Genomic DNA, 22982 nt, shown 5'->3' with positions numbered 1-22982 from the left:
TTGCGTCTCGGGGTGGCTCGGTAGCAGGCAGGGTTCCGGCAGGCATTGAGTGCGTTGAGAGTGGCAGCGTTGTAGGTCTGTCGTGAAGTCTTGCATCGGCGGTGGGGACCAGGGGTCCTGGCGCTGGGCTCGGTCCAGGCGCGGACGGGCTTGCCTTTGGCGCACAATCGCCGTGCCCGCTGCGCGTCAACGCTGCGCGTGCGCACGGTCGCCATTTATGGCGCAGTGCGACGGAGGGAGGAGCAGCTGGGAGGCGGGAGCGGGGAGGGCACAGAAGGAAAGGGGGCGTGTCGGCACTAACAGCGGTGGGAAGCGGGGAGCGGGGCGGGTGGGCGCAGGGGGCACTGCAGGGGAAACTACACAGGGGGGCACAAGAAATAAACAGGCAAAGGGCTAAATAACAAGGAGACCGACTTAATTACAGAAACAAATACAGTAAAAGCTGGAGACAACACCGAGCGACGGCGGGGGGCGTGGTCAGGAAGGCTCAGCGAGGCTGAGGGCAGCGGCAGGCGGGAAGCACACGCTACAGCTGGTGGCCGTGCGGCGCGGGGTGTCCTAAGAAAAGGTCACACTCACCTGCGCCGCATGGTTGCCATTTATGGCCAAGTGCGAGGGAGGGAGGAGCAGCTGGGAGGCGGGAGCGGGGAGGGCACAGAAGGAAAGGGGGCGTGTCGGCACTAACGGCGGCGGGGAGCGGGGCGGGTGGGCGCAGGGGGCACTGCAGGGGAAACTGCACAGGGGGGCACAAGAAATAAACAGGCAAAGGGCTAAATAACAAGGAGACCGACTTAATTACAGAAACAAATACAGTGAAAGCTGGAGACAACACCGAGCGACGGCGGGGGGCGTGGTCAGGAAGGCTCAGCGAGGCTGAGGGCAGCGGCAGGCGGGAAGCACACGCTACAGCTGGTGGCCGTGCGGCGCGGGGGTGTCCTAAGAATAGGTGCTCATTAGTAGGCCCAATCCCTTGCGGCCCTCACCACCTGCGTGACCGCCAGCCGGTCACAACACTGGCGACGAGGCAGTTCTAGCCCATGCCACATTTGCCAGCACCGTGGTAACCCTACCCAGGGCCCCGCGGTCATGGCGCTTGTGCTCCACACGCTTAAGCCGCTGCCTCGGCCTGGACACACACTCCGGCCGCGTGCGGCTGCCGTGCCCCGCTGGGTGGCCCTGCGGTGTGGAGGTTGTGCTGAGGCAGCATCGTCAGCGCAGAGGTAAGCTCTTTCCTGCACAGAGGTGGGCGCGTGTGTGCGTTTGCCACCCACAACGCCACGCCGCCTCGCTGTCCCCAGCCGTGTGTCTGCCTGCTGCGCCCCGCTCTCACGCGGCGGCGTGCAAGGGGCGAAGATCGCGCTTCATGCAGCGCGAACCGGAGCTGCACAAGCCCTCGTGAAGGGGAGGGGACGTCTCGGCCCCCGCGAGCGACGCCTCGAGTCAAGCATTCTGACCAACGGCACACGTGGGAGCGTGAGCACTGTGCTGTCACCCCTCTCTGGCCCCGTGGCGACACTGAAAGTGAAATGTTCAGTAATGTTATGTGCTAAGCACTCCTGTTTTAACTCCTTAATCTGAATTTAAACAAAATTATAAATGGTGCTAACCCATATCTTGACTAGCCCCTAGTCAAGTTGGTACAAATTACAGTAAATTCACAGAAACCTGTGATATGGGGTGCACTGTTCACGTACACACAATTGCGTGTTGAGTTTTAACCTTTGTTTTGTCTACTCATTTTTCAACAATATTACATCAAAAAAACAATTAGTTGAAATATACTTGTTCAAAAAATTGCATCAACATTTATACACATTAGGCTGAAAACATAAAGAAACACCAAAATATATTTTCTTCAAACAATGCTTTATGTTTCCTTTCTTCAAAATAGATTTATTCTTCTTTATCCATCATAGAAAAATATAGATTCCTCAGACAACTCATGAAGCCATGTCCCAATGCATTTCGGTATGCACCTTCGTCAGGGGAATGCGCTATAAATAACATAAACATCTATCACAATTATATAAAAGAAAACATTTTCAATATTCATACAACCATTTGTTGTGAATAGAAACCAGAAGATCTTATATAGTGAAACTGCGTTAATTTATACAGTAAAAAATCATGCTCAACAAAGTTCACCTGCCACCTGTTGATCCAAAACATGGTGTGACGTCAATACTGCCACCACATGCTCATCACTACATGCACGTGCAAATTGCCAACTAAAACCAAGTGTGTAACCTAATAACCCCAAGTTTACAAAGTGACACAAACGTGCACTCTTACCTTCACTTGTAACAACACGAAAATGAAATGCCAAACTGCTCTTATTCTACAAAGCAACAACACCAAAGAAAACCTTTATCCTTTCTATGTTTCCTCTAATCTTTTATGTGAGCTTGTCCTAAACCAAAACACCCGATACTTACTCGGTCTTTTTAAACACGCGTCTAAATCATACAGCTCTTTCTCTCTTGTGCTGGTGTTTTAACGCTGAAATATAAACACAGGATGCCTCCTAAGAATCGCATTGAATTTTAGCCGCCTCATGCTAAGGTGAAACCTCCGTAATATCTCACCTCTCTCTTCAAAGATTATGCGTGCCTCTCAGGTTCTCCCGTTTAGCTCTCCATATTCGAACTGAGCCGAGTTCGAGACGCCGGTCTTCGGCGTCTGACATCATACTAAATGAAACATAGAAAACGGACTCCTCACCGCCTCGTACTTATCCAAAATGGCGCTTACAATAAACTAACGCTGGCGCTACTCTACCTAAAATTATGCCTACCTAAAAAAATATTAATAATAATGCCTGTTGCGTGCGTGACCAAGTGTTGTTGGTGAGATTTATTGAGCATATACAATACAGAATATATATAAGCAAAATGTAAACTATAAACAGGTACCTGCAATTATATGAAAAATCACTAAGTTACAAAAAACAGTTGAATTAATAAAAACAGCACTCTTGTTGTAATGCCAATTTACAAGAAATGTATCATTTCGATCTTATCATTTAGCCCATAGGGTGTCAACGTCCTAAGGGACTTAATCCAGTATGTCTCTCTTTGAGCCAACAGTTTCATTGTGTCAACATGTGGTTTGACCACCACTCTCTCTAATACAGTGAATTTCAATTGTGGTATGGTGTGACCCCTCTCATGCCAATGTGTTGCCAAACATGATTTCAAGTTCTTAGTATTGGTAGGGAATACTTTTGCGCATCCACATACAGGCAAGAAGATCACCTTGAGGCACACATCAGACTGTAATTCTAGTGGCTTAATCTATGCGATCAAGTGTCCATGTGGACTTGTTTATGTTGGACGCACTGCAAGGAAGGTGAAGGTTCGGATGACCGAACATAAGAGCATGATACGCAGCTGGGCAGCTCTGTAGAGACAGGGCGCAGTAAAGGAAGCGCCACGTACATCAACGATGTGACTGTCTGAAGGGTGGGCTCCCCACATCCGCAAACCGGCCATTGTCAAGGATTGCACCGCCTAGGAAGGATGAATGACCCGGCCGCCGCCGCCCAAGGCAACGCCCCGGGGGCAGCCGCAGTTGCTCCCCCGGCCGTCTTACAGGTCCCCCAACCACTGCAAGCAGCGCCCCAGGCCCAGGCCCCTGGACCTGCGAATCCGCCCGTCGCTGCTCCACCCGGCCACGGCACCGCCGCCCCTTTGCCACCCTTCAGCAAGCTCTTGGACCCGTCCACCGCTGCGGCCCGATGGCGGTCATGGATTGGTAGGCTAGATCACTACTTCATTGGCGTTTCCTCCGTGGCGGAGGTGTTCCAGAACGCTATATGAGAGGCACTATCTGGGTTAGCCGGTGTGATCAACTTAAGCGACGATATTCTGGTATTTTCCAAGACCCTTGAAGACCACCACGTCCACTTCAGAGCCACCTTACAACGTCTGGCAGACAATGGGCTCACCTTACACTGAGCAAAGTGCTCTTTTTACCAAGAATCAGTAGACTTCTTTGGCTACATTTTCTCAAGAGACGGTCTGAAGGTTGACCTACGGAAATCAGAGGCCATCCGCTCCGCACCAAGACCCACAACGGCTACGGAAGTCTGAAGTTTTTTGGGGATGGCCACTTACTGTGGCCGCTTCCTCCCCAATCTGGCCTCCATTTCTGAACCCCTCCGGGCTCCGACGAAGGCTGGACACCCATGGGTGTGGTCGGCGAAGGAAGACGTAGCGTTCCAAGCAGTCAAGGATGTACTCATTGATGATCAGGTGATGGCCTATTTCCGCCCAAGCCAACGCACCGAAGTTGTAGTCGACGCAAGTCCGGTTTGCCTAGGGGCGGTTTTGATGCAGGAGACGGAGTCCAGAGACTGGGTCCCGACAGCATACGCCAGCCGGGCGCTGACAGCCACAGAGATGAGGTATGCGCAAATAGAACGCGAGGCTCTGGCGAAAAAATGGGTATGTCAACATTTTTATTTGTACCTCTACAGCCATAAGTTCCCCTCTTCGCAGGCACTGCCAGACTCACCCCCCGCGGATCGAAAGATCGGCAGTGCAGTTGCAGACGTATCAGTTTGAAGTACATTTTTGGCCAGGAGCTGACAATCCAGCCGATTTCCTGTCAAGGCACCCTGGGATGGGCATGCTGCCATCAGCGGAGGTAGACCCGGATGGCGTGGAAGAATTCGTCCAGATGATCTCGCAGGAAGCCTGCCCCATCGCACTTACGCTGGAAGACATTGGTAGAGCCATAGAGCCACGGCGTTGGATGAATGCCTTGCAAAGGTGAAAGACACACTGACTACCCGGAACTGAAAGCGTTTCCTGGATGGCGTCAGCTCCCTCACAGCAGAAGAACAGTGTTTCCGGCAGCAAGTGTGGAGGGCTCAGAGCAAGCTTAGCATGAGCCCCCATGGAATCATACTACAAGGCGCCTCCATCGTGATACCGACAAGCCTACCGAAGGAGGTTGTCCATCTGGCACACCAAGGACACCAGGGCGCGTTTAAGACCAAAGCCAGACTTAGGAGCAAAGTATGGTTTCCTGGAATGGATATGATGATGGAGGAAGCGGTGCGCAACTGTCATTCCTGCACAATCACGAGTGGAGCCCCGGCACCGCACCCTGTGATCACAGAGGATCCATGTCCGGACCCGTGGACTAAGTTGAGGGTAGATTTTGGATCGTTCCCGGACGGGAGGAACACGCTGGTGCTCATCGATGCACACTCGCATTTTCCTGTGGTGGAAGTGGTGCCATCAACAGCATTTGCCCATGTCAAGGTAGTACTGGGTCGCACGTTTGCGATGATGGGCCTGCCAGAAGAAATACGGTCGGACAACGGCCCACCATTCCAGGGCAAGGAATTTCAGGCATACCTGGCATCTCATGGCATCAGGCACAGGAAAATTACCCCACAGTGGCCCCAAGCCAACAGGGAAGTAGAAAGGTTTATGCACACCCTAAACCAAGCACTCCGGATCGGCGTGGAGAAAGGGGAAGACGCCGAGTAATGCCTCTCACAGTTCCTCGGTGCATATCGCCAGACCCCGCACCGCACCACACGGTGCGCTCCAGCGCATCTGATGTTCAAAAGAGCTCTCAGAGACTGCGTGCCGGCAGGCCCATCCTGGAGTCCCCCAGTACTGGACCAGAACACCGCACAACAAAGAAGGAAGCTGTCCAATGACAAGGCCAGCCAGGTCCGAAGGGCTCAACCCATGAACATCGTAGTTGGAGATCGGGTGGTAATGAAGGACCGATGTCCAAACTGGAAGTACCGCACCCCGTATGAACCCGAGGTGTGGGAAGTGGTCAACACCCAAGGAACCATGGTGTCCTTGATGCGGGGAACCCGAGTGGTGACAAGAAAAACATCCTGGTTCAAACGAGTCGCCAGGGATCTGGAATCAGAGGATCCGCTGACCGAAGAGTTGGAGTGGGGAGAAGAAACCGCGGCTGCGGAGACCCCCGCGGATCAACCGGAGAAAGCGCCAACACCGACGAGGAGTAAGCCAGCAGAGATGAATGCTGGCCAGAACGTGGAAAGTAATGGAGCAAGTCAAGTGGCAAACACAGGAGAGTCGGAAGAAAGGAAGAACCCCCGGAGACAGAAGTATGGTCTCCGGCCTAATCCGACCCCTAGCCAGAGACTAAGAGACTTTGCGTGGTGTACAAGAAGAACCTGAACGTGTCCCCCCAAAAGATGCCCATGTATCTGAAATACTTGTGGTGACCCGGTCACCACAAGTATTACTTCATTATTTTGACATTTTGACACTTTTTCACACTGTCTGGGCATTGGGGTGCACTTCATTAGTATCAGTTTAACACCCATATATCGCAAGAAGAAACAGAAATATGGCTAATTAACATTTGCAAAGAGCTTTCCACTGTGCGAACACGTTGCTTCATTTTTAGTAACTTTTGAACCGTTTAAGCTAGAAACAAATTCCTTTTTTAATCAAAATCTACACATTATGCAGCAGATGATGGTTTGTATGGTAAATATGGCAGATCTAAAATCACGCGAAAAACGCCGCGGCCCCAACTATCGCATAATTCAAGTGGCCCTGCCTAGGAGCCTTCTGAGAAACAGCTGCACAGAAATATTCTCCCTATTAGCGCTAGGTGGCAGTGTCTCGTCACGTTCATTCAGGCAGTCCTCTCATTTCCTCTTACCCAATGAGATTTTACTTCCGCGTACCGGACTTGTGCCAGTCCGAATGTTCGTGGTTGATTTTCCATTGAGTTTGCAAAAAGGGCAAGAGGAGAGAGAGCAGCTACTGGTCACCTGGCAAGGGAGGTAAGTCCTTCACAGTTCGGTTCTTATCCTACAGTACTTTCGATCGTTCTGCTCTCTGTTTTGTAAAGCTGAAGGATTGGACTTTCGGTTTCTGAATTGTGTTGTCCGGCGGGGGATGTCCTGTCTACTAAGTCAGATACTGCAGGGAAGGGAGGCATGGTTCACTAATGTGTGCTGCATTAAATTATGTGTGAGTTCTACAATCATTATCAATACTTCGTGTTCATCTGTTGGCTGCGCTCCTTTTATGAAAATGAAAGATCCCTCCTTGCAGTCGTGACGCCCTACAACTGGTCGCTTTTGTGAGTCTTACTGTAAACAAGCTTTGGAAAGCAGAGCTGTGCAAATTTCCGTGAATACCACGGTGCTGAAATAAACACTTTTTTTAGCCAGCGCCAGTATTTGAAGGTAGAAACTTTTGAGACTTCAGCGCTCATGTTCTCTCCTGGCTTTAGTCCAGATGTTCATTGATGGAGGCCAAGAATCTGTTTAGAATCTGATGTGTTAACTGGTGTGTGCTGACCTATGAATAATAAATGGCTGCAGCCCATCCATGAAGGTCCGGAGTAGGGCAGGTTCGGACTGGGACAGAAATAGGCCGAGCCGCCGAAATGAAAATGCCCCCCATGAGCGAACTAAATAGCTAAAAAGAGACCTGTGTTTGACATTGGGCAGTTTTGAAATTGTAAAGACACACTGTCTGAGTGTTTTGCACGGTAAGGAAGACTGCATGGATTTGAACTCGCTACAGGCAATGTATGATTTAAAATCGGGAAATCTACAAAATATGATGGGTGCTGATTATTGCATGGTTAATCTATGGCTCCAGTTGTTGACAGGAAGTTTAGCGTCACCCTTGATTGTAGGACATACAGAAGGGCTTATTTACAAGCCTTTGCGCCGCCGGTACGTTATGTTGTGTGACGCACCTGCTGCACAAACTGCTGCCCGATATTTGCCTGGACATCCTGCGTTGCTTTACGTGTGCTTGTAAATATCGCCCCTTCTCACGCAACACTTTGCGTGTAAGGAGCATGACATGGGTATTGCTGTGGCTGTTCCCACGTAACACTCATGTATTCTGATGCATTTTCAGATTTACGAAAAATCGTAAACCTGGAAATGCGTCAGAATGCTAGCCACCCTAGGGGCGCAATGGGGAGAAATCTTTACATTTCTCCTCATTTTTTCCTCTTTCAATAAGTGCTGCATTCTACAGCACGAATGGAAAGAGGAAATCACCTCAATTGATTATTTTTGTGCAGGAAGGTTTCCCTTCCTGCACAAAATAAATCTCCCGCGATTCAGGCATTCTTACACCATGGTGTAAGGGTGCATGCGCCGGTGCATGGCAGCCGATTGTGCGCAGGCGAAAGCACAGGGATGTGACATATAGTTGTAAATATGTCGCATCCCTGTGCTTTGAAAGTGACTCAGTGCAGCGCAGCAAATTGGCTTGCGGCACACTGAGTCACTTTCATTGTAAATATGGCCCAGAATTTGTTCAGTACCACTCCTCTTAAAAGTGCAGAACTTCTCTAAAAAGGGTAGATCTGACGAGGGCTCATGATGCTGAAGGGACATTGTTTTACTAACAGCTAAAACACTCACAAAGTGAAGTTCCAGGGCATGCACCTGGAGAACAATAAGCATTTGCCCTTGGTGCCTCTAGGTTGAATAATACATACTTTGCTGGGCTTTACAAATACTTGTCAGATGTTCTAATCATAATCCACAGATAGCATCCTTTGAATGTCAAGCCAATTGTTAGTGGTTTACTGTTGTTAATTAATAAATACAGCCCTAACAGCAGCTTTCTCGAGTTATATGAAGCTGTGGCCAAATTGGGCCAGTACTATCTTGGACAGATTTTCTAAACTGCATCATACCATTAACGCTGCTGTCCTGCCACTAATGGTTATTTTTCAATTCATGCTATTAGGTTTTCCGAATTTATAGAGCATCAGATTGGGCAAAGCATTGGTTGCACTAGGCATCTCCAGCCTGTTCTGTAGTTAGAGCTACCTCTGATCAGGGAAAGTCGTCATGAGCTACCGGAGGCTAGCAACGCTCACATTGTTACCAGACACCCCCACGCCCAGCTTAATTGACTTTAAACCTAATGTCCATAGAGCCAGGTACTACTGTTTAAACAAAATACTTTGACTGGTGGCACTATGACAGGGCTCTTATGTGTGTCAGTGAGAGCGTGGTCTTTGGAAATGTATGAACACGTGTGAATATGAATGGGGAGACGCATCGCTGCTGCAAGGAGAGCGGCGCCTACAGCAACCAGGCTGCAGCGGGGCTGAGAACGGACTGCCGCCCCTCCCACGCTCACCTGGAGAACTTCACAGGGGGCATTTAAACTCCTCGCGCCTCCCGCTTTGCGGGAGACTCATTGCTGGTGCAAGGAGAGTGGCGCCTACAGCAACCAGGCTGCCGCGGGGCTGAGAACGGACTCCAGCCCCTCCCACGCTTACCTGGAGAACTTCACTGGGGGCATTTAAACTCCTCGCGCCTCCTGCTTTGCGGGAGACGCATGGCTGGTGCAAGGAGAGCGGCGCCTACAGCAACCAGGCTGCCGCAGGGCTGAAAACGGACTGCCGCCCCTCCCACGCTCACCTTTAGAACTTCACTGGGGACGGATATAATCAACTACCCTCCACGTTACGCGGGACGCGCCGGGCTAAGCCCGGGCAAAGGGCTGGCCATCTGTGGCCATCAGGGGCCAAAGGAGGCCGGGCTGGGCCCCCCCTCATTCATTTGGACAGCGGGTCCTATGGACAAAAATAAGGTACTTTTTTGCTGCTAGTGGCCCAGGCTGAGTGGTGACTCTTTTGAGATTGTTTTCTGTGTTAACTTCCAGTTTATTTGGGGCTAAGAGAACTTTGCTGAACATCGAGAAGTTGTCCCTTCCCTTACGTTGTACTAAACCATGGTCAAAAGAACGACATTGGAGGGGGGCGGGACAATTTCAACCAAAAGAGGGAAGAAACCAAAGAAAGTACTGTAAGCGGCTAGTAATTATGTCCTAACACGGATTGAAGCTATTGTAAATGAATGTGAGGAAGTCTTGGGGGGTAAAACCTCAACTGTCCCAGTCGCCGATAACAATATACTGGATGAAGCGATAGGTAGGGCGCATAGAAGAGTAATCCCTTAAATTTTTAACAAGAAAGCACCTCAAAATCAAATCATCGGCGAAGTCCAAAGAGAAGTGGAGGGAGTTCCAGTAACCTCCCCTTCAGCGCAAAATGTCAGTATAAGATCAGGAGACAAGCACAAAGGGATTTTAGTAGAAGATACAACAGCTGTCCAACTATCGTGCTCAAATAGATTCGCAGCGTTAGAATTAATAGAAGAGGGTATAAGGGATAATATCTTGAGCATAGAAACCTCCGCAGAATCTCCTGGTAGCACAGTGATATGTAGATCTTGCTCAAGTAATAGTACTCTACTACAAAGAGTAGATCTGCTCGAAAGAGAACTAGCTATCTGAGAGAGAAGGTGGATGCATTCAGTCATATTCGTAAAGACATCTCTACCCCCTCAGCATCATCTAATTCCATGCATTCAGTCATATTCGTAAAGACATCTCTACCCCCCTCAGCATCATCTAATTCTGACCGTGGGTATAGCCAGTTTGTTATCCCCGCTCCTCCATTACTTCCTATTCCCCGCAGGTTACATGACAGGTCTTTGGTGGGGGTCACTGAGGGGGTAGGGTTGAGGTCCGCATTAGGGCAATATATTCATGCATAGGCAAAGCCCGATAGGTTTAGATCTCTTGAAACCTAAATTCCCAGTGCGATCAAGGCATACCTTCTGGAACCAAACAGGTTGTATTGGATCGACAACTCACCGAAGCAAGGCATCACAACAATTAGGGAAGGCCAGGGTATCCCACCTAGATCTGGCCCACACATGGGAATAACCCCCTTAGAGAAACCCCTTCCCACAATTTACATGACAAAGGTTCCAAAATTCACGAGTAATTCAAGCTATGAAAGTAGCGGTTCACTGCAGAATAAAGTGATACATTGGACAAGATATGTAAGGGGCTGCAGGTCGGTAATAAGGGAGGAAATGGCAAAAGTAAGGAGGATTTCGCTGGGTAACTCTCAGACTGACTGTATCAAGATACAGTTATTTAATGATACAATCGCTAAGAACCTGGTAGAATTGGAGTTCCGCACCGCGTCCCCCCGGGTGGGTGGGGAGAGAGTCTGGACTAAGTGCAGTGGATTGACTGAATAAGGCCCGGTCATCAGACTCCCGCAAGGAAACAGAGGACGGGCTCAAGGGAGATGAGCCTGCCAGTCCTAGTGGGCTAGGGATTGGTAGTGAGGAGGGGGGTTCACTAATGATGTGCCCATTGGGATTGAGAGAAGCTCTTGAGTTATCCATTTTCTCTCCTGGAACATAGCAGGTTTACAAAAAAAAAAGGTTGCTACCAGAGTGAAACGATTTTATTGATAACCAAGACATCTGCTTGTTCCAGGAGACTTGGAGCTTGGTCCCCTTATATAAACCTGGATTTGCCACCTATTCCATTCCAGCTATAAGCCCGGGGAGGGGGCGTCCATCGGGAGGTCTCTTTATTTGGCTAAGTATTTCTTTAAACTGGTCAATTGTTATGCATACCACTCCATCAAACGACATTTTACATCTGTCAGTGAAAGGTCCCCTAAATGGTCCTAATTTGGAGATATTCAATGTGTATGCCAGGGGATCTCCCGGGAATCAGTTATCGGCCACTTTAGCACTTTTAGAATCGGAACTGTCTATCTCCCCTCCCCCAATTCTGTCATCCTTGTGGCAGGGGACTTTAACTGCGCATACGAACCGCTAAGTGGGGAGGATGTGCTGGGCACTGGGGACCAAGACAGTAAATTTGCCATTCCACCGCTCAGCCTACCCCCAATCAAAAAGTGGTCACAAAGGGCTATTCAAGTGAATGCTCTAACCATGGAACACAACTTAAGAGCAATAAATGGAAGGACTCGCTCTGATCCAAATGGAACCAACACATATAATAGGATCAGTTGTCCTTCAAGGATTGATTATATCCTGCTCGATATCCGGCTCTGGGGGGACCTCATAGATATGGAAGTAAAACCAACCCAGGATAGTGACCACAATCCCCTCTGTATGATATTAATAAACAAATGGGCTGTCTCCAAGCCCTCTAATTCAGTGAGGTTGACAACAAAAGAGGTAGTCCCTTCCCATTGCAACCGCCGCCTGAAATGGCATAAGGTGGCTCATCAGGAGGACAAATTGAACAGTATAAGCGAGCTCATAGAGCAGAAGTCCAAAGAGCTAGAGTTAATCAGCGTCGCTGCAAAGGCTATAGAGAACTCTCCCTTTCCTGAATTGTATCAGAAGACGATAGACAAACTGGGAAAGCTTTTTACCATTCCGGACCCTAGCAATCAGAGTACCCTAAAAAAACAACTTCCCAGGCCTTCTAACCTGTGGTACTCAGACGTTTGCAGGGAAAAGAGGCGTAGCCTTTCTGCAGGTCTACAAACTAATAACCCCCCTTTGCTTAGAATAGCGAGGAAAGAGTATGCAAGGGCAGTAGAGCTAGTCAAGCGTAATTGGGAAGAACAACATTGGCAGGAACTTAAAGATGCTTCCCTTTTAAAAGATACTGCTGTGTTCTTGGAAATACTTAACAAAGATATTCGGAAGGGTTCAGATCCGATCCCAAATCACATCAGTGAACACGAATGGCACGCCCATTTTCTCGGCCTCTACTGTGACACTGGAAATATATTGTTAGGTCACAGTGAAAATAATTCATTAACAACTGGGGGATTTAGAATAGATTACTCGCTAGAGGGCTCCAGCTCAGTTGAACCTTTTGAGTTAATTGAAGTGTCATCTGCAATAGCTGGACTAGCCGCAGGAAAGGCGGCTGGTCCCGACAGCCTCCCGGGTGATCTACTGCTACAGGATGTAAAAATGTGGGCTGATTTTATTTTGCTTGTAATGAATCTGGTAGTGAGAGGCCACCCCTGACTCTTGGAAGGGCACAGAGGTAGTTGCAATATATAAAAAGGGTAACAGGGAGGACTCTGCCAACTACAGGCCGATTAGTTTATTCAACGTTACACAAAAAAGTGGTTGGCAGGGTCCTCCTAATGAGGATAAGGTCATGGATGGATGACGAAAATGTCCTTTCGCACTTCCAGGCTGGGTTTAGAAAGAAAGTAGGTACGATGGACCAAGTGTTCAGGTTTTGTATGCTACACTGGAAAGTAGTGACTATTGGGAAAGGTAGTTTATACCTGCCTTTATGGACCTCAAGACCGCATTCGACCTGGTCCCACGAGCCAAGCTTTAGCAAGTACTGTCTGATCTGGGGATCCCGCCATTGATTCTCAATTTCGCCAAACGTCTCCATGAGGGGAATTATGCCAGAATCAGGTGGGGCAACCAAGGACAGTTAACTGAAAGGGTGGCAGTGAATAGGGGGGTTCGCCAGGGTTGTGTTTTGGCTCCAACTCTCTTCTCCCTCTTCGTTAACGGGGGGATAGACCATCTGAGAGAGGTTCCAGCAGATGCCCCAACCCTGGCTGGGGAGAAACCCCCCACCCTCCTATTCGCCGATGACACCCTATTTGTGTCAAAGACCCCCAGTGGCTCACAAAAGTTAATAGACAGGTTTAGTCAGTTTTGCGATCTACGGGGTCTATCGATTAATACCAGCAAAACGAAACTGATGATACTTTCTCCATCCAAACGTTTTAGGAATAGTATTAATCTAAAGGCGCCCCCTTGGAAGTCGTAGAGTCATTTGACTGTTTGGGTATCAGGATGAACAATTTGATGAAATGGAATACCCATCTGTCCAAAATGATTCTCAACCACAAGCGGGTGGCAGGAGCAATTTTAAGAGAGCAGCAGCGCTCATCTGGCAGACCAGTAGGCCCGGCCCTCGTGGTCTATGACGGTAAAGCACTGCCCTCAGCACTTTACGGGTCGGAAGTCTGGGGATTTGAGAATGTAAGCGACCTGGAAAGATCAGAGAATACGTTTTATAGAGGGTTGGTCTCTCTCCCTCTTTCCACCCCCCTGATACCACTCCGCAAAGACCATGGGAAGCACTCCATCACAAATATTGTAAGACTACGACCGTTACTTTTCTGGGTGCGATTAAGAAGGACCCCCGAACTGGCCAATTACGCCGCTGCACTGAGCGAGATCATTAGCCTAGACTCAGGGAACAAGATCAAATGGATCTGCAAATTAAGGCAGCTGGTTACGGAAATTGGGTTTGGAGAAACATGGGCAGGCCAGACCCCACCAATCAAGAAAGTTGTAAAGAAGGTATCCCGGGAATGGGTAAAAGGGGAAGAGGCCCGAAAATCAAACTGGGGGACCCTCACAGAACAATTTCTAGAGCACAAGCCTGATGCTAAATTTGAACATTATCTTGATTACATACAATCTCCACGAGATAGAACGCTTTATATGAAGTTCAGGCTAGGAACTCTCCCCCTTAATGTAATGGTAGCGGGTTGGAGAAATCAGTGTTCAACTTCTGTGAGATGCCCTGGTTGACAAGAGCCCTCAGAATCCATTCTCCACTTCCTCTTCGCGTGTCCAGCTTATAGGGCTGCCAGGAGGAAATGGTTGAAACCTAATTGCTTGAATTTGGGGTTTACGGATTACAGGGCAGCATTTCGTTCATTCAAAAGGGACACTTCTTCCATTGGCACGACTTGCGCAGTAGCTAAATACCTAGGCAGCACCTGGTGGACACGTACTAAGCTGCTAAAGGTCAGTATGAGCTAGTGGCCCAAAGGCCCAAAACTTTTACTATCTAACTTTCAGCTGATGATGTCTGTTTTTATCGTATATACTGTGCTCTTTTTTTTATTGGATTTTTTAGACAATTATTTTCATGTGCAATAGGTGTATGAAACGATGAACTTTTATTGTTAAATCCCCTTTGTTTATGCTTTTATGATATTTGTTATATCGAATAAAGTACATACAACAATGAATATGAATGGGATATATGTGTACAGGTGACTAAGAGACTGTCTTATTTGCTTGTGCACATGACATTCATTTTGTCATTTGTCATATGTGGCACTGTTACATGTATAACACAAATAGGAGAAAAAGAAAGTACAGAAAAATAATCTGCAAAAATGTTCACAATATTCAAAATTTTTCTGCACTTTAAATTTCTCCCACTTAAAATTGGAAGTATTTCTCACTTACAAATATGGTACTGTGTCGAGAAAATTAGACTGAAGAGTTAACCTTGTTTAAATTGATTCCATAAAGCTCATCATTTAAATTTTCTCCCATTTCAAAGTGTCACATTTACAAACACCAAGCATCTTGCGCCCAGTGTCCTGCAGACATGGTACTATATTTATAACAGAAAAATGCTTTTGTTTGAATGGGATGAATTTCAAGTGAAGAAACATGCTTCAGACAACATTAGGATATATTTGGCTTAATTGAAAGTGGAGAAAGACATTAATACTTGATGTTTCATAGTAAACGTTTTCTTCGCATTAAATTTCTCCCATTTGGAAAAAATGACATTAGTTATAAATATGGCATTTATATGCTTGTAAATGCAGTGTGACACTTTGAAATGGGAGAACATTAAAAGTAAGAGCTAATTATTAAGCTAACTTTTTATTTTAATGTTCTCCCATTTAAAAGCATTCAGAAACATCATTTTGTTCTCAGCTTCAATATATAGTTGACAAGGACTTTTACTTACAAGTTAAATACCTCCATTTTGGAGTTCCTAATCTCTGTGCCCTCGCCCATAAATCTGACTCCAGCACTGTTCATTATCAGGCCCTGCTATCTGCAGCTCGATGATAATAATGTTAAATAAACATTAAAAATGTGACCCTGTGCTTATATACAAATGAATTAAAGGCTGCAAGCTACTCTGTAAGTGTCTTTGGGAGCTACTGATAGCTCACAAGCAACTGGTTGGAGACACCTGTGTTAAATACTCAAAGATGAAGTCTCAAAAGTGGAATCCCACTAATGAGAGTCGATGCTGAGTTAGTTAGTGCTTTTGCAATGCGTCAGCCTTCATCAGACGGTATTAATGTTTCCTGGAACTATTGAGTGATGGCATTCAGTTTCTCGAGAGGGAGATGACTGCTCGTATATGTATTGGTAGTTTAATTAAGAATATAGCAAGTATGAACCACAACAGAAAGCAATAAACAAATCCCCAATTGCTGCTGGGAGGGTGTGTGTATATGTATGTAGGAGGGGGGTGCGAGGGTTCGCAACGATGACTGGAATGATATACCTATATGGGTTGGTTCAGCAGGGGTAATAGTGTTCACATGTGTATGTGAGTGTCAAACATCGCCAGTAGCCAGCTGCCAGGGGTGATGGCGGGATGTGGGTAGAGTCCTTTAGCGCAATGACCAGGTCTGAATGCCACCAGAAGTTACCCACTGTACCCCTTTGAGTGGGTCATGACAAGTTGCGGGCTCGTATAAGCATCATGACGCTAACAGCTATCCAGAGGGGTGCTTATTGCTCAAGTAGGCATAAGGTCATCTTTCTTATAGTCTGCCAAAGCTGTGCAGATTTGATCCCATTCATTAGCGATTGGGAATATACGGAGTCCACCTGTCTCCTCGTTATGTAGAGTGGTGCTTTTGCTGGAAGCGAATTGGTCGGCAGCTGTTCTCCAGTGCCCCATGTCAGGGCCTGTGGCAGATTTCCAGTGTATAATGATGGTTCACGTCAGCAATATCAGCAGTATTCTGCAAACTTTGTGCCTACCTTCCCTCATTCAGCGTGGAGTGCTAGGCCTAGAAGGCAGGAGTTCCTGCCAGTCACTTGTGGAAGTGCATCTTGTAGTCCAGAGTAGATACTGTGCTCCTACAGGGGATTGATGGCAACTAAGTTTGAATAATGTCAGTCCATATCATTAAGATCAGCTGGTGGCATATATCTATTGGAGCAGGGGATTCAAAAGTCAGACCTCAGGAGGGTGGGTGGGGGACAGGGCGGCCTAGATCCGACTTGCAGATATCTGTAAAAAAATAACTTAAGGCAGTACACCATTTGCAGGGAAAGGTTGTTGTAAAGAATTGCTCAAACTTGCTTAGCACGATAAGGATACCTAAAGTTAATGATGATTATACAGTCTCCATGTGTGGTATTGTCAGAAGGCTAATCCAGTCCACCCATCCCACCACCATATTGTTCTGGTAGTCCCACAGTCCAAAACGTGAGTGACCAACTAACCAAAGGCAAATTTCACCATCACCTTAGTGAGATATTGTAATTGCCACCTCCTCGACCAGTGTGCTGGTGGGTTTAACAAACGGTGCTCTTAGTGCATTGAAACCCCATTGAAAGCGGAGTTGGTGTACTCCTGCAAGTGTCTTAGGTGTTTGTTTTTGTTTTTCCCACCCTCACCACCTGGAGCATGGTAAATAATGCAAACACTTGCCTGAGGCCATGAACCTAGGGAAGGGTCATGGCAGTAGAGTCTTACATGTTGTAGGAAGGTAGGATCCTTCTGCATGCTTACCACCACTTTTTGCTTGGTGTTGCTATGTTTTTCTGACTAGTGTGACTGGTATCCTGCTAATCAGGATCCCAGTCTCTGTGCTTCTCCCCTAAATGAGATATGGTGAGTACTTAGGTACACTCCAGATTGGATACTGGTGTCCACTTGTAAGTTCCTAGTATATGGGCATAGTTACTCTAGGTGTCCCCCATGGGCTGAAGCATGTATTATGCCACCCAGGGGAGACCACTCAAATTGTTACTGCAGGCCTGCCATTGTAGCCTACGTAAGCTGGTGCAGGCACCACTTATGACAGATATAAGTTCCCTTATATCTGAGGTCTCTACACTTAATACCTATACGTCACCTCTAAGGCAGGCTTTGCAATCCTGAAGGCAGGGTGCTCTGTTATAAGTGGGAGGGTGCCCCTGCATAAGCAGGACACCCCTAAAACCTTCAGAGTCCATTCTCCCGGGTTGTAAGTGCATCAGCCATTACCATGTATAGAGTAGCCATGCGTCATTACGCAATGGCTATCTCTAAACTGGCTGTAACGAACCCTGTTGTGTTTGGTATCAAACATGTTGGAATCATACCCCAACACTGTAAATGGTGTGGTATATATGATTCCATGCACTGTAAAGTTCCTCTGGGAGGCCCTCGGTGCTCCTGGTACGTCTTTTAGACCCGAACAGCAGACTGTTGCTGCTGCTGACCAGAGACATGAATCTGCGCTCCTGCTGCTAAGCCAAGCTCGAGCAAGGGAAGGCAATTCAATAGATTTCCTGTCAACGGGAGGTGTGTTCATCTTGTACACAGTACTTAGCATATTGTGACAGGGTGGGGGTGCTTGCCAGCACCACTAGACTCCTTTGAAGGGCACATTTGGTACACTCCCCTCATACTCCAGTTGAAACCAGTTCAGGGAGCCATTGGCTAATGCTCTGGTGTGAAACTTGACATAGAACATGGGAGTAGCCTCCCCACTGTCCAGCCCTTACTCTAGGAGGCACCCCTAATTCGTCCCAACCCTTTCCTTACGGTGGGTCCCTAGATTCATCATGGGACAAGATTCAGATTCCAAACCACTTCAACTTAAACCATCTAGGCACTTTGGACTTCCCTTTGGGATCTGAGAGTGCAACTGGGAAGACTCCTGCTCCTCCTAAACTCGTCGTCCTGCCAGTCTTCTGCAGCGTCTGTGCCTGTGCTCCATACAGGTTCTTCACAAGGTCTGTGGACATCCAAGACGCCGGAAGCAATCTCCCTTGGGGTAAAGGAGTCCCTCCCCTGTCGGCACCGCAATAAAGGTGACCAGTCTGCTGTTCCTGAGCCCCACGGACTCCCGAAAGGTTCAACACAGGTGGTGGTTCTGAAACTCCCTCAAGGCCTGCCCTGTCTTCACAGCAAGTTTGAAGTCAGTATCCCTCATCAGAACTGCTGGAGCAGTACCACTGTGCACTGCGTCACATTGCTGTTGCCAAGGCTTGCTGACTCTCTCCTCAAGAGCTCTTCGGGCTCCAAGAAGCTGTGGCCTTTAGCATCTCCTGCAGCCAAGATCTTTGCCTGCACCGCATCCTCTGCACCTTGGGCTTTCATCCTTTGGTCAGCTACTCGAGGTCCTCTTGTGACTCCTGTGTCTCCGGCCTGTGGGTCGTCTCAAGGGTCTTGTTTGGCTCCAGAGGACTCCCCTGCTTGCTCAAGCCAGCTCTGATTTACATGCTCATGGTGAGTCACTTTGACCTTGCTGGTCCCAACGCTGCACCTTTTTCTACGACTAAGTTGGTTGTCATTTCCAAGGTTTGTTGGTGCCCTGCCAGACACCGACAAACCTTGGATCTTGACATCCTACGTGCGACAGCTAGTGATTGACTCCTGGTTTTGTACAGCATCACCTGGTCTGCACAGCTGAAACTTCAATGGCACCATCAACTCCTGCATCTCCGACATCGGTGGGCATTTGTCTTCCATGCTACCTGGTCACTCCTGAGTGGCATAGACTCTGTCCCTCTGTTTGCAGGCACCTCTCATCTTGAATCCACCTTTGGGTCTCTTTCAACTTCTTCGCCAGCGGCATCTTTGCTGAAGTCCTCCATTGTGGCCTAATGGTTTCCGACGTCACTTCACACCTATGCACCCAGGTTCCCTGGTGTGGGTATCCTGGTTCCTGTTAGACCTGTCAGCCCTAGGGTGGTCTTTCCCCGTTTTTTTCGCCCTTGCCTTGTTTTTCCACCACTTTGTTTTTGTTGGACCTAGGTCTCTTGGCACCTTACCTCTGCTAATCAGTGCTAAGATGCAGGTGCTCTCTCCTACCAACATGGCTGCCACAGGCCCCTGCTACTACGGAGTGGTCTTTTTAGTTGCACCCTAGTAGCCAGGAGCTGGCTGGGACCTTAAGATACTGTAGCAACGCCAGCCCGCCTTTTCTGCCCATAGCTAGACTGTGGAAGCTCATGGAAGCTTCCGGAATAGGGGAGGGGTCTCACTTTGCCGCCTTAGAGAGTGGTCACCTGACCTAGGGATATTTAAGGAAAGGAGGGAAGCCTTTTAGTCAGTTGGGGCATCACTGGACCTGGGGGAACCTATGCCGGAGTCTTAGGAGGTAGGGCCTAGGGGAGGAACCTATACCACAGGAAGTGACTGGGCCTAGGCACTGCATTCTAAGTTGAGTAAGGGACTCGACCAAACCCACTGATGTGGCCCAGCGTGGGTGGAACCCCGGGAACCACCTGCAGTGATCTACAGGAACCAGCCTGACCTTAAGCCATCAACTCAACTCCCCCTTATCACCTATCCCTGAAGGAAATGCCTGAGAAGGGCGCAGAAGCCATCAAGCACCAAGAGAACACTTATTTACAAGGAGGACTGCTGGGGGATCAACCAGGTATTAGCACTGTTCCATCCACGCCCCCCCCCTGCTGAGCCTGTGCCCCCTGTGCTGTCCTGTCCCAGTTGTGTTGCTAAACTGCCTAACCTTCTAGAGACTGCATTCCAAGCGCTCTTCTGCTGTGCCCCTGAGAAGTGCTGTGACCCTAAGCACTGCTGCTGGCCTAAGTGCTGTGAGCGCTGCTGTGTTCCCTGAGCGCCGTGCCCCTGAAAGCGCTATTTCCTTCACCGCTGTGGCCCTGGGTTACCTGCACTGCCCCGCGCTGTCTGGAAGTCCTTTGGGGGCCGGGGAACACCGCTGCCGCCCGGGCGCCAAGCCGAGAAGTTGCGCTATCACCGCTATGGCCCGGGGATTGCTGGTGCTGCCCTCTTGTCATAGGGAAACAGTCTGGGCCTCGCTGTCACCGCCGCGGCCCGGTGCTTGCCCGTGGAGGCCTTCGCTGGTGTGTAAAGTCGCGGTGGGCCCCGGTGCCAGGAGAGGACCGACGTAGTGCAGAGTTGGGTCGCGCTAGGCCCTGAAGCCGCCAGCCCCCTCACGTGACCGGGGCGTTGTCACAGGCTCCGCCCCCGCCAGCGCCGCACCCCGACGAGCCTCGGATTGGCTCTGGGGCCCGGCCGACATCAGCACTGTCCTGCCATTGGTTGAGGCTGCCGCCCCTCTTCGCCTCGTCATCGCTGGCCCCTGGGCCCAAGGAGCTACCGGGAGGCCCGGGACCGGTCTCCCCAGCAGCGTGCAACCCGCAGGAGGGTCGGACCCTCCCCACCAGCCGGAAACCGTCGCAAGGGCTCCCGTTGGAGCCGAAGACCCAGGAAATCCCCCCGGGGAGGAGGGCGGAAGGCCAGAGAGAAGAGCGGGGCCCCCGAGGAGCGGAGAGGGAGCCCCGTGGCCGCCCCTCCCCGCGGGAGGAACTGTGGTTGGGCCCCGTTGGCCCCAGTTGTTCGGATAGGGACCCCTGGACTGGGCAAGAGCCCACAGTGAGCATTTGGTGACTGTTGTGATAATAGAATTAACCCCTCGTTAGGGGATTGTCCTTGGTAGACTGCCCTCACGCAGGAGCTATGAGACCCTGCTTTATTGATTCCACTGAGGTCCCATGTTACTACTGAAGCCTGCCTAATGGAATGTTACATGAGTTCTCCTTGAATGAATTATTCACCTATGTTTTCAACTACCCATAGGAATTGTTGTTCCCTTCACTAAAACTGCTGAGGGTATTGTTGATGGTATGCAGACCTAATGAAATAACACCTGTGTGTTGAAGGAATGGTTTTACTGATATCTATGCCGTTATAATGAAATGTTGCATGAGTCCTATGAATCAATATGCCTACAATGAAATTTTGCTAATGAGTTAATGCTGAATTAATTACAATGAATGATTTGCCAGCCCTGCATTTGATCTAGATAAAAGTATATTGATTTTCAAAGACAAGCTGGTGTGGTGTCCTTTATCGCATGCCTTTCCTGTCTCAGTGGGAGTGTGTGCTACACTGCTACTTTACACCTAAGCTTTCGGGTGCCTTCCTGCTCGCGCCAAGCTACCCTCGTGGAATTGGTGACCCCAGTTCTCACATTGGTGTTCAGCGGTGGGATAAGGACCTGTGGTTGTGCAGCACCCTCCAATGATTCCGTGTGCACCGCAATTGGACACCTGTTGTGTATGCAAGCTTACCAAATTGACCTCCACTGTCTAAAGTGAGTGCGTAGATTCCTGGTTTGACCTGTTACCTATGTCCTAGTGTCTCTCCTTTAAATTGTCTGGGTCCCCACCTGTCAAAATGGAGTTTGAGCTGGCCAACCGTGAAGCTTATACGGTGGTGCAGCTGAGGAACTTCTGTCAGGGGATGGGGGTGTCTGTTGGGCGAAGAGCCAAGGGAGAGGAGCTTCGGAAAGCCTTGAGGGCATGGTTAATGGCCCACCCAGAGGGGAGAGGGGATGGGGGACATGAGGGGCAGGGTGCACCAGGGGAGGCGGGCACACCAAAAGAGCTAGACCTAATGAATATTGATATGAGTGAAAATGTGTTGCCAGGAAGACGTTCCGGGGCAGGCAGTATTGTGTCTAGGAGGAGTGCGTCGCCAGAGGAGTATGAGGACAGGAGGGAGGAGGGACAATTGAGATGGGAGCTTGCTAAGATGGAGAAAGAGAGAGAGGAAAAAAGATTAGCAATGAAAGAGAAGAAGCTTGCGCCCGAGCTTCACCTAAAAGAGTTGGAGCTGCGAGCATTGCAGATAGGTGCGCAAGGGAATACAAATGGTGGCAGCGTACCAGAGGTTCCACGAGAACCTAAGTTCTATCTACCAAAGGAGGTGACAGCTAGTTACAGTGTGGGGAATGATATTGACAAGTGGTTGGAGGTGTATGAGATGTCCTTAGTAGCCCATGGGGTGCCCGAGAGCTACTGGGGGGTGGCCTTTACCGATACATACCGCCTGTAGTGAGGAAACACTCCTGACCTTAGAGAAAGCGGACCAAGTCAACTAACCCCCATGAAGGAGGCACTACATAAGAAGTTTGGCCTCACCCTAGAAAGGTTTCGGCAGAGCTTCTGCCGCAGCCATAAGCAGCACACACAGAACTGGTTGGATTTCTTTGACTATGCCCGGAAGGCTTTAGATGGTTGAGTGCATGGCAGCGAAGTGATCAGTTATGAAGAGCTGTACAATCTATTTTTAAGAGAGCACCTTCGGGATACATGTTTTCCGGAGCTGCGCCAACATCTGGACGACAAGCTGACCAATCCTCGTGAACTTGGGGAGAAGGCGGAT

At 49.0% G+C, this 22982-nt stretch overlaps 1 protein-coding gene across 3 annotated transcripts in view; it reads left to right on the top strand.

Annotated features, from left to right (window-relative positions):
- The first annotated feature begins 6682 nt into the window (after window positions 1–6682).
- TICAM2 (TIR domain containing adaptor molecule 2) overlaps window positions 6683–22982 on the top strand; it is a 118752-nt gene continuing 102452 nt past the window's right edge. The window contains exon 1 of one of the 3 annotated variants that reach the window (XR_015309304.1): window positions 6683–6793. The gene's annotated coding sequence lies outside the window, so the exon portion shown is untranslated. The remainder of the gene's footprint in view (window positions 6794–22982) is intronic. The other 2 variants (XR_015309305.1, XR_015309303.1) reach the window with 2 other exon arrangements.

Source organism: Lissotriton vulgaris, chromosome 3_1 (assembly GCF_964263255.1).
Source record: "Lissotriton vulgaris chromosome 3_1, aLisVul1.2, whole genome shotgun sequence".
Lineage (NCBI taxonomy): Eukaryota > Metazoa > Chordata > Amphibia > Caudata > Salamandridae > Lissotriton > Lissotriton vulgaris.
Note: the sequence above shows the minus strand (reverse complement) of the source record. Positions and strands in the feature narration are given on the sequence as shown.